The sequence below is a fragment of the Bombina bombina genome, chromosome 2 (assembly GCF_027579735.1).
Source record: "Bombina bombina isolate aBomBom1 chromosome 2, aBomBom1.pri, whole genome shotgun sequence".
NCBI lineage: Eukaryota > Metazoa > Chordata > Amphibia > Anura > Bombinatoridae > Bombina > Bombina bombina.
The window spans coordinates 42,304,679-42,320,365 of NC_069500.1; the positions used below are offsets into that span (position 1 = coordinate 42,304,679).

The 15,687-nt window shown below is 41.5% G+C and overlaps 1 protein-coding gene across 1 annotated transcript in view; it reads left to right on the forward strand.

The window, feature by feature from the left end:
* The window catches only part of KIAA1328 (KIAA1328 ortholog), a 791,949-nt gene that overhangs the window by 351,877 nt on the left and 424,385 nt on the right, over positions 1-15,687 (forward strand). The window lies entirely within an intron of this gene.

A 15,687-nucleotide genomic window follows, 5' to 3' on the forward strand; every position in this document is an offset into this window, starting at 1 on the left:
GCCAAGTAGTGGGGTGATAAAGAAAGGAGTAAAAAAGCATCAACAAAGGAATTTGGAATAATTGTGCTTTATACAAAAAAAATCATAACCACCATAAAAAGGGTGGGCCTCATGGACTCTTGCCAATATGAAAGAAATGAATTTATCAAGTAAATATAAATTATGTTTTCTTTCATGTAATTGGCAAGAGTCCATGAGCAAGTGACGTATGGGATAGCAAATACCCAAGATGTGGAACTCCACTCAAGAGTCACTAGAGAGGGAGGGATACAAATAAAGACAGCCAATTCCGCTGAAAAAAATTAATCCACAACCCAAATCATAAGTTTTAATCTTATAAAGAAAAAGAAAAAAACTGAAATTATAAGCAGAAGAATCAAACTGAAACGGCTGCCTGAAGAACTTTTCTACCAAAAGCTGCTTCTGAAGAAGAAAAAACATCAAAATGGTAGAATTTAGTAAATGTATGCAAATAAGACCAAGTTGCTGCTTTGCAAATCTGATCAACTGAAGCTTCATTCTTAAAAGCCCAGGAAGTGGAAACAGACCTAGTAGAATGAGCCGTAATCCTCTGAGGCGGGGATTTACCCGACTCCAAATAAGTGTGATGATTCAAAAGCTTTAACCACGAAGCCAAGAAAACAGCAGAAGCCTTCTGACCTTTCCTAGAACCAGAAAAGATAACAAATAGAATAGAAGTCTTCCTGAAATCTTTAGTAGCTTCAACATAATATTACAAAGCTCTCACCACATCCAAAGAATGTAAGGATCTTTCCAAAGAATTCTTAGGATTAGGACACAAGGAAGGGACAACAATTTCTCTACTAATATTGTTGGAATTCACAACTTTAGGTAGGAATTTAAATGAAGTCCGCAAAACCGCCTTATCCTGATGAAAAATCAGAAAAGGAGACTCACAAGAAAGAGCAGATAATTCAGAAACTCTTCTAGCAAAAGAGATGGCCAAAAGAAACAACACTTTCCATGAAAGCAATTTAATGTCCAAAGAATGCATAGGCTCAAACGGAGGAGCCTGTAAAGCCTTCAAAACCAAATTAAGACTCCAAGGAGGAGAGATTGATTTAATGACAGGCTTGATACGGACCAACACCTGTACAAAACAATGAATATCAGGAAGTTTAGCAATTTTTCTGTGGAATAAGACAGAAAGAGCAGAAATTTGTCCTTTCAAAGAACTTGCAGACAAACCCTTATCCAAACCATCCCGAAGAAACTGTAAACTTCTAGGAATTCTAAAAGAATGCCAAGAGAATTTATGAGAAGAACACCATGAAATGTAGGTCTTCCAAACTCGATAATAAATCTTTCTAGAAACAGATTTACGAGCCTGCAACATAGTATTAATAACTGAGTCAGAGAAACCTCTATGACTAAGCACTAAGCATTCAATTTCCATACCTTCAAATTTAATGATTTGAGATCCTGAGATAGAAGGTCTGGTCTTAACGGAAGTGGCCAAGGTTGGCAACTGGACATCCGAACAAGATCCGCATACCAAAACCTGTGTGGCCATGCTGGAGCCACTAGCAGCACAAACGATTGCTCCATGATGATTTTGGAAATCACTCTTGGGAGAAGAACTAGAGGCAGAAAAATATAGGCAGGTTGATAACTCCAAGGAAGTGTCAATGCATCCACTGCCTCCGCCTGAGGATCCCTGGACAGGTACCTGGGAAGTTTCTTGTTTAGATGAGAAGCCATCAGATCTATTTCTGGAAGCCCTCACATCTGAACAATCTGAAAAAACACATCTGGGTGAAGAGACCACTCTCCCGGATGTAAAGTCTGACGACTGAGATAATCCGCTTCTCAATTGTCTATACCTGGGATATGGACCGCAGAAATTAGACAGGAGCTGGATTCCGCCCAGGCAAGTATCCGAAATACTTCTTTCATAGCTTGGGGACTGTGAGTCCCACCCTGATAATTGACATATGCCACAGTTGTGATATTGTCTGAAAACAAATGAACGGTTCTCTCATCAAGAGAGGCCAAATCTGAAGAGCCCTGAAAATTGCACGAAGTTCCAAAATATTGATTGGTAATCTCGCCTCTTGAGATTTCCAAACCCCTTGTGCTGTTAGAGATCCCAGACAGTTCCCCAACCTGAAAGACTCGCATCTGTTGTGATCACGGTCCAGGTTGGACGAACAAAAGAGGCCCCTTGAACTATACGATGATGATCTAACCACCAAGTCAGAGATAGTCGAACATTGGGATTTAAGGATATTAATTGTGATATACTTGTATAATCCCTGCACTATTGGTTCAGCATACAAAGCTGAAGAGGTCTCATGCGAAAACGAGCAAAGGGGATCACGTCCGATGCTGCAGTCATGAGACCTAAAACCTCCATGCACATAGCTACTGAAGGTTCCCACAGGCTGCAACCAACTTCAAATGTTTCTTGTCTGTTAGAGACAAAGTCATGGATACTCAATCTATCTTCAAACCTAAAAAGGTTACCCTTGTCTGAGGAATCAAATAACTTTTTGGTAAATTGATCCTCCAACCATGTTTTTCAAGAAACAACACTAGTTGATTTGTGTGAGATTCTGCAGAACGTAAAGACTGAGCAAGTACCAAGATATCGTCCAAATAAGGAAACACTGCAATACCCCGCACTGAGAACCTTTGAAAAGATCCTTGGAGCTGTTGCTTGGCCAAAAGGAAGAGCAACAAATTGGTAATGCTTGTCTAGAAAAGAGAATCTCAGGAACTGATAGTGATCTAGATGAATTGGAATATGAAGATATGTATCCTGTAAGTCTATTGTGGATATATAATGCCCTTGCTGAACAAAAGGCAAAATAGTCCTTATAGTCACCATTTTAAATGTTGGTATTCCTAGATAACGATTCAAGATTTTTAGATCCAGAACTGGTCTGAATGAATTTTCTTTCTTTGGGACAATGAACAGATTTGAATAAAACCCCAGACCCCGTTCCAGATATGGAACTGGCACAATTACCCCAGAAGACTCCAGGTCTGAAACACACTTCAGGAAAGCCTGTGCTTTCTCTGGGTTCACTGGAATGCGTGAGAGAAAGAAACTTCTCACAGGCGGTCTTACTCTGAAACCTATTCTGTACCCCTGAGAGACAATGTTCTGAATCCAATGATTTTGGACTGTATTTATCCAAACATCCTTGAAAATTTTTAGTCTGCCCCCTACCAGCTGAGCTGGAATGAGGGCCGCACCTTCATGCGGACTTGGGGGTTGGTTTAGATCTCTTAAATGGCTTGGATTTATTCCAGACTGAGGAAGGCTTCCAATTGGACAGATTCCTTAGGGGAAGGATTAGGTTTCTGTTCCTTATTCTGTCGAAAGGAACAAAAACGGTTAGAAGCTTTAAATTTACCCTTAGATTTTTTATCCTGAGGTAAAAAAGCCCCCTTCCCCCCCCCAGTAACAGTTGAAATTATAGAATCCAACAGAGAACCAAATAATTTATTACCATGGAAAGAAAGATAGCAACGTCGATTTAGAAGTCATATCAGCATTCCAAGATTTAAGCCATAAAGCTCTTCTAGCTAAAATAACTAAAGACATATATCTAACATCAATTCTGATGATATCAAAAATGGCATCACAAACAAAATTATTAGCATGTTGAATTAACTTAACAATGCTATACATATTATGGTCTGATACTTGTTGTTCTAAAGTTTCCAACCAAAAAGTTGAAGCAGCTGCAACATCAGCCGAAGAAATAGCAGGCCTAAGAAGATGACCTGAACAAAAATAAGCCTTCCTTAGATAGGATTCAAGTTTCCTATCTAAAGGATCTTTAAAAGAAGTACTGTCTTCCAAAGGAATAGTAGTATGCTTAGCAAGAGTAGAGATGGCCCCATCAACTTTGGGGATTTTCTCCCAAAACTCAAATCTATCAGTAGGATATATATATTTATATATTTTTTAGCGAGCCACGCCCCAAACCATGCCCCCTCCACCCCTTTTTTGAAAGTGTCCAGGAATCTTCTGGGCAAAAGGTGGCAACCCTACTCCCATCCCCATCCTGCACCTTTTCTTTCAAATGGCATGGCCACCAGAAGGAGAATTCCCAACAGTAATGAATTATTTTGTGGACTCTCCATGCCGGGAAAGAATATAATTGATCTGGTAAACACTTATTTTTTTTGGTGCCAAAAGACATAAACAAATCGATTTTGTCAAGCAGCCCCCCCCCCCCAAATAATGTATTATTTTCTTCATATATCAAATGACTCAATGGACAAATTTGCATTCACAAGAATGCACATCTCTAGGGCAAAGTTAAAAAAATAAATAATAATTTTGCATTTTTTTAACAAACCTTTGTTTTGCCTTTTAAAAGTCATGTAATGATCGTAACAAGTATTTTTTTATTTACATTAGTGGCTAGTTCTGCCGATTGCAAAAGGTCGCCCTAAGCTTCAGATTAAAGGGACATTACACACTAAATACATTTTCTTCTTAAAAGGGAAGAGTCCACAGCTGCATTCATTACTCGAGGAGGAGGAGGCGGCGGCAAAGTCACCCCAGCTAAAGGCTTAAATAGTCCTCTCACTTCCCTCATCCCCTAGTCATTTTTTGCCTCTCGTCACAGGAGGTTGGCAAAGAAGTGTCAGAAGTTCGAGATAGTCTCTTATGGAGGGTAGTACTCTTCGCTATGGGACTGGAGTTTTAAGTAATCATGTCAGCCTCTCAGTGAGAGCATGGGTGAAAGTTAGAGTCCAGAGATGCAGTGGGAGTTTTTCTGCAAATCCATCCCGACTCATATTAACAGCTCCTTGGTAATCAGCGATGACGAGTTTTGCTGCCTACCGTTCTTCACTCAAGTCCATGTCAGGAGCGAGGCTACTATCTGTCACACTTGAAGGGCTGTGTTCCTGTTCCATGAGGTAGATTCCGGGAAGATTGTTTCATTTTTTTTTTTTTCATATGTGAATGTACTGTTAATGAAACAAGATGGGGTCCCAGTGGGACTCCTTTTATCTTAATAAGGAATCTTGGGTTGATATCTCCTGAAGGGGGTTATTGAACAGGGGGGACTTTAATCATGTTTGTTATATGGTGTTATTTTCAATGTGTAGTTTCACTTAGGCTCACGGCCTATAGGGACATAACGGCCTTCTTTCATGACTCGATCTCTTAGACTTGCGCGCCCTTTTGTGACTGGCACGGTGCACCTTGTGACTGGTGCGGTTTCCGTTGTTTGTTTTTCACTTCCGTATGCTGACTGTGTGCGACCGAGAGAGTCTAGCTCGTGGGTTATCTGGTTCACAGAAGGTGGTGAGTGCCCCAGCCATTGGGGGTGTCTAGGTGTGCCAGTTAGTTTGTGTTTTTTGTAAACCCCATCCGCCTACAAGGTTTCCATGACCCATGAGGCTTGGACCCTAGAACCTTTCCCGGCTACTCACGCAGGTGTCCCTGTGTCTTCTCTCCTTCTCCGGAGAGTGGCTTGTTTCTGCCGGAGGTTACGGCACGGTTTCGCATTGCCATTTCTATGGCGATGTCTCATATCTCCCAAGTGAAGTTTTTCTTCGATATTGTACGTGCTCCATTAACCTAGGTCCATCGAGCGTGGTGTCGCCCGATTCGGCCTTTTGGGGAAATGTTTTCCCCTGAGGCTTCAGGGGCCTCTATATCGGAGCTAAGGTCTCCAATGGATCCGGCGAGAGATGATTTTGCCTTCCGCTATAGGTTGGCTCGCCTGCAGGTTCTTTTTAGACATATTTTGGCATTGTTAGAGGATTCTAGTCCTAGTGGGCAGAGGGATCCGAGGCCTTAAAAGCTGGATGGCAAAATAGATATGACATTAGGGGGTGATGACAATTTCCTTACTGTCTTCATTTTTGTTTTCTTTATGTTTTTGGTTCCATTTCTGAGCTTGGGTGAATGAGGCCTCTATGGCTGGTCCGGTTGTCATTCTCATTCACCTTGGGCGTTCACCCGATGGGTGCTGCCTTTTCATTTTATTTGTGATCCAGGTGGATGTGTTTTTAATTTGATTTTTCTTAAGCTCAGATCTGTTAGTTTTCATTTTTATAAATGTTCTTTACTGGAACCGATACTTGCAACTAGTGGTCGCGTGGGCACTCCCTCGGGAGTTGCGCACTTGTTGAATATTAGAATTTTCATTTTCTAGTTCATATATCGCTCTTTCGGGACAAATTTCTTTGGACCTTGAACAGTCCAGAGTGTCCGTATACCAGGCTGGTACTAGTCGGACACTTTTGCTGCTGTTACCAGGGTTCATGTCACCGTCGGGTGCTGAGAATGCCTCTTGGCCTATTCTATGGACTCCGGGCTCGGATCCGACTGAAGTTGAGGCCTGGGGTTTATTTACAACTTGTGCAAAAGAAAAAATGCAAGAGCACCGGACCATTGAATAAAAAGCAAACTTTATTTCCTTCTTTATAAAACTTCAAACATGGAAAAAGACCCGGTATAACAGAGACCGGATCTGAAAGACATCTGGTGTGGATAGTCACATACCCCTCGGCTGACGCGTTTCGGCTGTATGCCGTAGTCGTAGCTAGTGGGTACCTGTCCACACACCTCTTAAATACTCTTTAACAAGTGCTAATAGGTTAAAAACAAACCATGTGACCTCCAATACCACACCTGTGTAGTAACACGTATTGTGCCTTTTTAAATTGAGGGAACAAACCACTGTATTTGTATTATATAAATGAAAGTGTTTCCTATTTTTTCTCTCTTTTTGATACAACAGATTGGGCAAAGATAAATTGAGTGTATGACCCAATTTTGTATATAGTGGGAGCTAGCTGAGCTCGGCTGCAATACAAAATTTATAAAAATTTGCAATGATATATATACAGATTAAATAGGGTTAATTGTCTACCCAGGTTTATTGTACATAGTGGAACCGTGTGTATACATATAGATCCCCATTAGGCATTTGTTAGAATGCTGTTTATGTGTATATTTAGGTTCATTGTTTATAATGAAGAGTGATTGAATAGAAATTTAGACTTATAGCGATTTAATGTATGCGGGTATATACTGGTGGATACATAGTCTTTATTTTCGCCTAGGCAATGGTTAATCCTTTACTAGCCATAAGATTAAATTAGAAAGATATACATGCATAGGTTGAGTATATACATGCATGTCAGTTCACAAAATTGGATCGCAGGCAGCAATATCTATGGCGAGGCTTATTCATATGCATACTCAATTTCTCTTTGCCCAATCTGTTGTATCAAAAAGAAAGAAAAAATAGGAAACACTTTCATTTATATAATACAAATACAGTGGTTTGTAACTACTAATGTTCCCTCATTTCTATTTTAGAAAGGCACAATACGTGTTACTACACAGGTGTGGTATTGGAGGTCACATGGTTTGTTTTTAACCTATTAGCACTTGTTAAAGAGTATTTAAGAGGTGTGTGGACACTAGCTACGACTACGGCATACAGCCGAAACGTGTCAGCCGAGGGGTACGTGACTATCCACACCAGATGTCTTTCAGATCCGGTCTCTGTTATACCGGGTCTTTTTCCATGTTTGAAGTTTTATAAAGAAGGAAATAAAGTTTGCTTTTTATTCAATGGTCCGGTGCTCTTGCATTTTTTCTTTTGCACTGATTGAGAATTTTTCGTCAAAGCACGGACCCAAAGAAGGTGGCTAAGGGACTTGTATGTCATTCACACTTGAACTCACGGAGCATACAGGCTCACGGCTCCATTTTCCAATCGCGCACAAGCTGCAGGTCTGACGTCATCAGAAACCACTGGACCAATAGACGAGTCACCCGCGCGGAATACTTTGGAGGGTGTGCCAAAAGAGGGGCGCCACGCATTTTGCTGCGATCAGCTGGAATCTCACAGACTTGGAGGGCTCAAGCCCAAACGCCCTTAGGACCGGCACAGACCCCTGACTCCAAAGCGTCAAGGTGAGAACAATTGGTCTTTTTGTATGTATTCAACTGACTCTTATGTGCAGCACATTGCTTTATCATTTGTATTATGCACATTATGCATGAAGTAAATATGGATGTTTCCCTACAGAGCCGCTAAGTAAAAGGGAGTGCATATAATTGACCGTTTGTATCTTGTCCCTTATTTCAATATTTAAATGTATAACGGTCAGAATTTTGAACTGTGAGTACTGGACTGACTGGAAATTTGTTAGCTGTGACCTGATAGACAGGTGCTGCACAATTCTTTTGTTTGTATATTTATTTACAACTTCTCCGGACGGAGGGTTGGTTAGTTCAGGCTACTTGCCTGGGCTATGAATCTGCTTTTGCAGACGACTTCTAGATTCTTCAGGTTACCGGGGACTTAGAACCATTATTCCCTTTAGGGGAAGTTGGGAGATGTGTGTGACCTGTTTGGTCTCGTGTGCCGGGTGATTACATTTGGGTTTTACTCGAGGTCCTTCCGAACGGTGACTCTTAGCCTATTGCGCTTCTCTTGCGGTGGCAGAGTATCATCCTTCACACTTTTGGGGGATCATCTAGTCGAGTACGCAGGCGTGTTCGTCTCCTCTGTTCGAGTTCTGTTACTCTGAAGAGGTGGTGTGCAGGGGCTCCCTGCCTTCTGTGGGAGCTCCGGCGTTTGCCTGCTCGAGGTAGTTTTCCTTGATTAATAGCTTCTTCAAGCTCTCTGACTGTCTATTTCATTCTGGGCCCTTGGTCAGACTACGGTCTTGGCGTGCGGGTGTATTGCGCCACTGCCTGTGGCATAGTAGCTATTCTATCTACGTGGAATCTGAGAGACTAGGATTCGATTCCTGGTTCTTCCCTTTTATCCTCGATGTTACGCTAGCTTTGGCTTGTCAGTAGCAGTATCGAGGTTTGTGCAGAGAAGCCGCCCTTCGAGGGTCAGGCAGTTATCCATTTTTCCTCGATACTCTGCTCGGGGTGGTGCCTTACTCTACTTCTCTAGGATGGCAAGCGGGGCCTTGGGTTATCATTTGCCTTTGGGTATTGATGTTACCCTGCTAGTGTGTGTATCACGTGTTGTCGCTTGCTTATGACATTTTGTGCAATCATTTGCACTGGGTGCTGATCTCAGCCGGAGCAGGAGTCCTTCGTGGCTCCTGGGTCTGAGGCTCTGAGGCTATCTAGATCGCCGAGAGACAGCTTAGGGTTCTTTCAGTGATTGGATCTTGTGATCCGTCATTGTCAAGGACCCTTACCCATGTCTTTCCATGAATGGTTGTGGACGATTCGGTTCACGCTTAAAGTTTGTGGTCCCGCGGGCCCCTTTCGCAGGGGCTAGAACTCAGTGAGAGATATCTATTGACGGGTTTAGACTTTGGTCTTTCTGACGAGGTTCCTATAAATGCCAGATGCTTTTTTTGGGTTGGCGAAGTGGCTGAGGAGTCTTGCCTCTATGGTAGGGTGTTTTTTTCCGTTGCTTTCTTTCCCTTCTCTCCAGAGTAGGGGTTGTTCCCGGGTTCGGAATTACTTTAGTGTTTGTTGAGCCGGGGGATCTTGGTCCTGCATTGCATTTGCGTTCCAGTTCCTGAAGGGGAACTGTGATGTAGTGTCAGGTTTTCCCGTTCCTGTAGCAGGAGGCTGTAGGTGGCCCCCGTTGTGGCTTGTCCTATGTGTGTCAAATATAGGGATATTGAGGTATTAGGGAAATCTTCCCTTGGGAAGTGGGCCCTTTTTCCCCTCAACTATGTGTAGGGGGTCTCGTACCCAAACAAAATGTTTTCCTCTCGGGAGCATGCTGTTTAACAGCGGTCTGACAGGGGAAGTTGTTCCTCATTAATCCTCTTTCTTCCTGTGGTCTGGGACTCTTGTCTTCGGTCCTTTTGAAGCCTTTGGGCTAGAGCCATTATCCTGGATGGAAGGTTGGAGATCAGTTACTCTATACAGAGTGGACCGTTTCTGCTGTTGCCTCTCCTTGAGGGGGGACTTACCTTTTCACTGGCGTCTGGTGCCGGGAGAGGACGCGTCTTGGAGCGCTATTTGGTGGGCTGCTGCCCTTGGAGGTTTGCAGTTGCAACCATCTGCAACATTTTGCTTGGTAATTGTCTGGATGCTAACAAGCTTGACGCACCTTTCAGGGTTTGCGTTGACAATAGATTTAGCCTTCCTTTGGGAGGTGGGACTGTGAGAGTTCCTGTTCGGGCAGTTTGAGTTCTCTGGGAGAGCTCTGTTCTAGCTGCTGGGATATTTATCCTGTTTCAGCTGTCTCCGTCTATCTAGCCTCCGGATCTAGATATGTTATGGGTCATCGAGGGACTTATAAGTTTCCTAGAGTACCTTAGGATATGGTATTGAATTGGGGACGTGAGGGGTTCCTCAAGTCTTTTTTGGGGACCTGTTCCCTGTGTATGGACCCTTTCTTTTTGGGTCTTATGATCTTGGGAGTTGGTCTCCCTGGGCGTTGCCTTGTAGGACAACCATTGGGTTGTTCTAGCGGTGATTGGGGAAAGTTTCTTTGGATTTTCCTGGTCTCTGGTTCCCTTTTGGGGGGCTGATGCACTCTTGTGTTGGCCGGGTACATTCTTGGGAGTAGTGTCCCGTGGGGCAGACGCCTCTGGGGTGGTGGGACTTGACGGACTCTAGGTCTGAGTGGTCTGGTTCGGCTTCCCGGTGGTGTAACTAATGTGCAGTTACCTGGGCTGAGTTTTTCTCCCGTGTTGCTTGTACTTAAAATGTTGGGTGTTGAGTAATTCAGGCTGTGGTGCCTTTCGAAGGGGCTGCCCTTTGTACCCACCCGTTTTTTGCATTCAGTGTCCTCTAACTTGGGTATTGTTTCCCCAAAAGTAATGAATGCAGCTGTGGACTCTTCCCTTTTAAGAAGAAAAACATAAATTATGCTTACCTGATAATTTAATTTTCTTCTGAAGGGAAGAGTCCACAGCTCCCACCAGTGCTTCTATCTTGAGGCGGCTGTAATTTTTGTTCTTCTGGCACCTTTTTTCACCCTGATATTTATCCTGTTCCTTGTTCCCTTGGCAGAATGACTGGGGGATGAGGGAACTGGGAGGAGTATTTGAGCCTTTGGCTGGGGTGTCTGCCTCCTCCTGGTGGCCAGGTTCTGAATTCCCAAAAGTAATGAATGCAGCTGTGGACTCTTCCCTTCAGAATAAAATTAAATTGTAATCAGGTAAGCATATTTTATGTTTTTATACACATAGTATTGAGATTATTCCCTGTCTACCTAAAGTCATGGGTGCTGCCATGTTGAAATTTGTATTTCACTACATTCCAGTGCTGATGTGTGTTGCACATATGCAGTAACTCTCCTTCAAATACCTTATATGCAACATAGGTTCCAAAATGGCAGCACCCATAATAAGAGGGAAATACATGAGAAATGTGTTTAGTGTCCCTATATTATGTGTTAAGTGTCACTAATATTGTACATCAGTGATAACCGTTTCAAGGGGACAAATGGGGGGGGGGCACTGTTATTAAAATATATATTTAAAAATTCAGATTTCATCAATATTTAGGGAGATATTGTAGATATTTTTGATAAAACATGTTCTTGCTTAAAACATTTTAGTAACGTTTAGTGTCCCTTTAAAATACCTCATTTTAGGGTGGTAATTGCTTTTTAAAGGTTGCAAAAAGAATATTCTTATAATACTACTTACTTGCATTTGATTTTTACATACAGAAGATGGTCAACCATTGATTGTGTTTTTTTTCTTGTATGTACATTTGTTTTTCTCTTCCGTGTGGGCTCTGTATAAAACCCCATGTGCCAATAATCATAACAGTAGCTGAGAAATTTAAAGTAATAAGAATGTTTATCATGTTCACATAAAGGTTATTACAATGTTTTAGAGACCTAGAATATAGTGTCTGTGGAAGTATCTTCATTTGTCTTGTCATTGCATCTGAGGATAAAGGTGCAGTTTGGTAGTTTATAGCACAGACCTAGCACTTATTTTTATTGAATGGACTAATGTGACTTGGGTGGACAGGTATGGTTGCCAGCTTTTCTGTTCATTAGCATAAATGCATACATAATTATATAGCATACATTAGAAACTAAAGCTGCTAGGACTGATTTTAAATGATCATCAGTTTATAATTAGATTCTTACACACATTTAGAAATTTGACCATGATAGCATCTTTATTTCTATATTTAAACTTAATTTTCAACTTTGGCCTGAACCTTAAAATACCAGCCATGTATGAATTGGACTTAACAATTCCCTGTCAGACCCTTTCCCCATATATAATGGTACATGCCACAGATGTCCTTTGCCCCCCCATTCTTTTTGTGATGGCTACGGAAGACTTAGCCAATAATATCAGATGAAACGCCAGTATAGACGGATTGCTTATAGGTCATTATAGGATAAAACTTTATGCTTATGGTATTTTACGGACACTAACATTCCGTAAGACATCTTTAAGGGCATCAGTGATCAAAACCTATAGTATATTCTCAAACTTTAAAATAAACTCCTCAAAATCATAAGCCTTAGAGGTAGAACTGTGAGACTGAATTTAAACAGATTTAACTGGAATATGTTTGAACGAAAATCCACTTCGTTAAAGTACTTAGGGATTCATATAGCCAGAAATCCAGGGGTACTCTTCACACTAAACTTTCAAACGTTATTTAGAACTATGCAAACTGACCTACCTAGTTGGAAACATAAACATTTGTCTTAGCTTGGTAGAATCCAAGCTTTCAAAATGGCCATTCTACTTCGTATACTGTTTCTTTCAGACCTATTCAACTACTATCTTACTCCATTAATAATATGCAGAATTTGGTCAATTCTTTCATCAGGGGTAACAAAATGCCCAGAGTTTCTAAAAAGATAATATATAAAGACGGACGAAATGGAGGACTTGGAAGTTCCTAATCTGTTATATTATAAGCAAGTATCTCAACTTGTGAAAATACTAGACTGGTGCAAACATGCAGGTAATAAAGAATGGGTTGGACTAGAACACACTCTGGCTAAAAGCTCCCACCTTGGTAATAGTTGTTGGCTATGTAAATCATGTAGACAACTAAACTAGACGCTTCCTAAATTAAAGGGACACTGATCATGATTCAGATAGAGCATGACATTTTAAGCAACTTTCTAATTTACTCCTATTATCAAATTTTCTTTATTCTCTTGGTATCTTTATTTGAAATGCAAGAATGTAAGTTTAGATGCTGATTGGTGGATAAATTCATCCGCCAATAAAAAAGTGCTGTCCAGAGTTCTGAACCAAAAAACAAAGCTTAGATGTCTTCTTTTTCAAATAAAGATAGCAAGAGAATAAAGAAAAATTGATAATAGGAGTAAATTAGAAAGTTGCTTAAAATTGCATGCTCTATCTGAATCACGAAAAGAAAAAATTTGGGTTCAGTGTCCCTTTAATGCAAGATAGCTATACTACATGGGATACTTTGATTGCTCATTGATCCTTTCCACGTTGACTCCCCTCTTCCAAAACCCAGAGCTTTCAGTTAACCAAAGTATGTCTGCTCAATATAGCATTCATACCCACATGCTAAACAGTCTGAGACAATGGGACGCTATTGACGAAAACAGAGTTAGCAGATAGAAGCATCCCCATTTTCTCCAACATTGGTGTGTCCGGTCCACGGCGTCATCCTTACTTGTGGGGAATATCTCTTCCCCAACAGGAAATGGCAAAGAGTCCCAGCAAAGCTGGCCATATAGTCCCTCCTAGGCACCGCCCACCCCAGTCATTCTCTTTGCCGTTGCACAGGCAACATCTCCACGGAGATGGTTAAGAGTATGTGGTGTTTAGTTGTAGTTTTTTTTATTCTACTATCAAGAGTTTGTTATTTTAAAATAGTGCTGGCATGTACTATTTACTCTGAAACAGAAAAGGATGAAGATTTCTGTTTGTGAGAGGAAGATGATTTTAGCAGACAGTAACTAAAATCGATTGCTGTTTCCACATAGGACTGTTGAGATGAAGTAACTTCAGTTGGGGGAAACAGTTAGCAGACTTTTCTGCTTAAGGTATGACTAGCCATATTTCTAACAAGACTGTGTAATGCTGGAAGGCTGTCATTTCCCCTCATGGGGACCGGTAAGCCATTTTCTTAGTTTCAAACAGAATAAAAGGCTTAATATGGGCTATAAAACTGGTAGACACTTTTATGGGCTAAATCGATTGCTTTATTTGGACATTTTATACATGTTTATGCTGATAATTCACACTTATAAACTTGGGGAACGTTTTTTAACGGCAGGCACTGTGTTAGACACCTTTTCCAGTCCGGGAGGGCCTTCCCAGTTGTAGGCTGAGCCTCATTTTCGCGCCATTACTGCGCAGTTGTTTTTGAGAGCAAGACATGCAGAAGCATGTGTGAGGACCAGAAAGTAGTTGGAAAAGTTTCTAGAAGGCGTCATTTGGTATCGTATTCCCCTCTGGGCTTGGTAAAGTCACAGCAAAGGCTGTAGCTGGGACTGTATAGGGGTTACATTTGTAAACGTTATTTTAAGGGTTAAAGCTCTGAAAATTGGTATGCAATACTTTTAAGGCTTTAAGACACTGTGGTGCAATTTTGGTAAATTTTGAACAATTCCTTCATACTTTTTCACATATTCAGTAATAAAGTGTGCTCTGTTTAAAATTTAAAGAGACAGTAACGGTTTTGTTTTAAAACGTTTTTTTGTGCTTTATTGACAAGTTTAAGTCTGTTTAACATGTCTGTGCCTTCGGATAAGCTATGTTCTATATGTATGAAAGCCAATGTGTCTCCCCACTCAAAATTGTGTGATAATTGTGCCATAGCGTCCAAACAAAGTAAGGACAGTACTGCCACAGATAATGAAATTGCCCAAGATGATTCATCAGATAAAGGGAGTAGACATGATACTACATCATCTCCTACTGTGTCTACACCAGTTTTGCCCACGCAGGAGGCCCCTAGTACATCTAGCGCGCCAATGCTTATTACCATGCAACAATTGACGGCTGTAATGGATAACTCCATAGCAAATATTTTATCCAAAATGCCTGCATATCAGAGAAAGCGCGATTGCTCTGTTTTAAACACTGAAGAGCAGGAGGGCGCTGATGATAATTGTTCTGTCATACCCTCACACCAATCTGAAGTGGCCATGAGGGAGGTTTTGTCAGATGGGGAAATTTCAGATTCAGGAAAAATTTCTCAACAAGCTGAACCTGATGTTGTGACATTTAAATTTAAATTAGAACATCTCCGCGCACTGCTTAAGGAGGTGTTATCTACTCTGGATGATTGTGACAACTCGGTCATTCCAGAGAAATTATGCAAGATGGACAAGTTTCTAGAGGTTCCGGTGCACCCCAACGCTTTTCCTATACCCAAGCGGGTGGCGGACATAGTGAATAAGGAGTGGGAGAAGCCCGGCATACCTTTTGTTCCCCCACCTATATTTAAGAAATTATTTCCTATGGTCGACCCCAGAAAGGACTTATGGCAGACAGTCCCTAAGGTTGAGGGGGCAGTTTCTACTCTAAACAAGCGAACTACTATCCCTATCGAGGATAGTTGTGCTTTCAAAGATCCTATGGATAAAAAATTGGAAGGTTTGCTTAAAAAGATTTTTGTACAGCAGGGTTACCTTCTACAACCCATTTCGTGCATTGTTCCTGTCACTACAGCAGCGTGGTTCTGGTTCGAGGAACTAGAAAAGTCGCTCAGTAGAGAGACTCCGTATGAGGAGGTTATGGACAGAGTTCACGCACTTAAGTTGGCTAACT